The sequence below is a fragment of the Gavialis gangeticus genome, unplaced genomic scaffold (assembly GCF_001723915.1).
Source record: "Gavialis gangeticus isolate Ggan-Ray unplaced genomic scaffold, GavGan_comp1, whole genome shotgun sequence".
Lineage (NCBI taxonomy): Eukaryota > Metazoa > Chordata > Crocodylia > Gavialidae > Gavialis > Gavialis gangeticus.
Window position 1 is genome coordinate 27,422,972 of NW_017729028.1, and position 2,065 is coordinate 27,425,036.

Sequence of the window (2,065 nt, forward strand, 5' to 3'; positions counted from 1 at the left end):
GGTTAGTATTTGCCAGCACCAGTGTGTCTACCAAACAGCAAATATAATGGTTAGTTGCAGTCTAGTGCCTTAAAGTAGTAACTGTCAACAAACCACTGCTTATGAAATGAATTTGACACCCTTGCCAAGAGATGATGAAGGAAGGGATACTTTTTTTTGCCTGGCTCTCCCTATTGATCCAAAAAAGATGCAATTTGTAATTTAAGGAAAAAAATGTAAACATGTATATTGTGTATGTTTGAGTTTGTTTGATTCTCCCCCCCCCCATTTCATACATGACAACACTTTAAACCTAACTTTAGAATTGTGTTTCATACTCTGATTTTTAAAAATAAAAATCCTGGAAACAGAGCACGCTCAACTATTGCTTAGCTTGTCCAGGGTTAGTGGTGGGGTGGGGAATTGTATTAGGTATAACAAGTTACTGAACCACTCTGTCTAGACTTAAATAAACCTATCCCAAGTGTAAGTCCATTCCAGTGTGTGTGTTTTTGGAGAAGAAGGGGTTAAATGAGACTCTACAAACATATCTGGCCTTAACTTGCCTGCCTAGATCCAAAAAAAATGAAGGTGCCCTGTATTGTCTGAAATGTTGCATTGCTGGCGTAAACTAGGATTTTTAAACGCTTCATTATTTACATGATAGAAACTTAAGACCATGAGGGTGTCTTTTTTTTGGTTTTGTTTTTGCAGAGGGGCTGAAAGTTAACATTGTAAAGCTTGGTTTGGGATAGCTCTTCCAAAGCCACCCAAATAATTGTTGTCTGGGAGCCTCCCTGTGGCCAGCAGGGGCTGCATATACAGACTTGCTACTTGTTAGTGTCCATGGGATGGTAAAAGATGGGTCCACAATTTATTTGAAAAGAAAACCCAGTCTTTTTTTTCCTCTGTGCTGGCACAGCTCTTGCAGGTACTGACTCCACCTGCTTGGAGGCTCCAGCTGGAGAAATTGCTGCAATGCCTCGCTCCTATGGACAGTTGGTTTCCCCTCTGACACTCCCTTCCCCCGTGGAAGGAGGAGGAAGGGGTGAGGCCTTGCTTTCTAGGGCTAAAAGCAGAGGATCAGTTTAACTTGGAGCTGATAGTTCTGGGTTTTGACTGGCATCAAAACAGGCAGGGACAATCCTTTAGGACAATTACCATTGAATGGCAATTATCTTTGACTGTCCCAGGGCAGAAAGTTTTAATTCTGATACCTCACAGGTACTTGAAGTGGGACTTCTTAATTTTTAACCCAGTATGTCAATCTTTTATTAACACTGATTATTTTAGAAGCAAGCTTACAGATACATTTACTGATGTCTACTGTACTGTGAACTTCAAATAGCAAACGTACTTTATGCCATACAGGCAGCTGCATCTGCAGCTCAATCATCACAGCAGTCAAGGAGGCAAACAATGTCAGGGATTATGTCAGGGGCTGGAAGGGACCGGACAGATCATCGGGTACATTATGGAGAAGGAAACCGAAAACAAAGGCTAAAGTATCGTGATGCCCCTTTTAAAATCCCTGGTGCATCCACACCTGAAATACTGTGCCCAGCTCTGGTCCCCAAGTTTCAAAACAGGATGGAGGCGAACTAGAGAAGGGCAATGAGGGTGATTAGGCATGTGGAGGGGCCTCCAGATGTCATGTCCAGGCCACTGCACCTTTACCTGGGGCACCTGAGATGCTGTAGCAGCCCCCCTGGGTTAGTTGAGTTGCTTCGCTGGGCAGAGCAACCGGGTGGTGCCCATCTCCTCTCCGGGTCTGGATGGCCCGTGGCTCGCAACAGGCTCATCTGCCGCCTGAAATAACTGCCTGCCCCACTGCACCGCCTCGCGGGGTACCAGAGAGCGGGGGTGGGGGGCCTGCCCGGTGCTTGGGCGGGCTCGGGGTTTCCCGCACCCTGACGAGAAAGCGCGGAGCGGGTGATTATGGATCCACCCTGGCCAGGAGGGGCCGCAGCAGCAGTCCGGCCCCGAGGCACAAGGGCAGGGGGTGAGCGAGCGGCGCCGGCTGCCCGCGGGGGTCGCGGCACCGTCCCCAGCTCCGACGCTGGAGGCGCGGGGCCGAGGGCGCGGC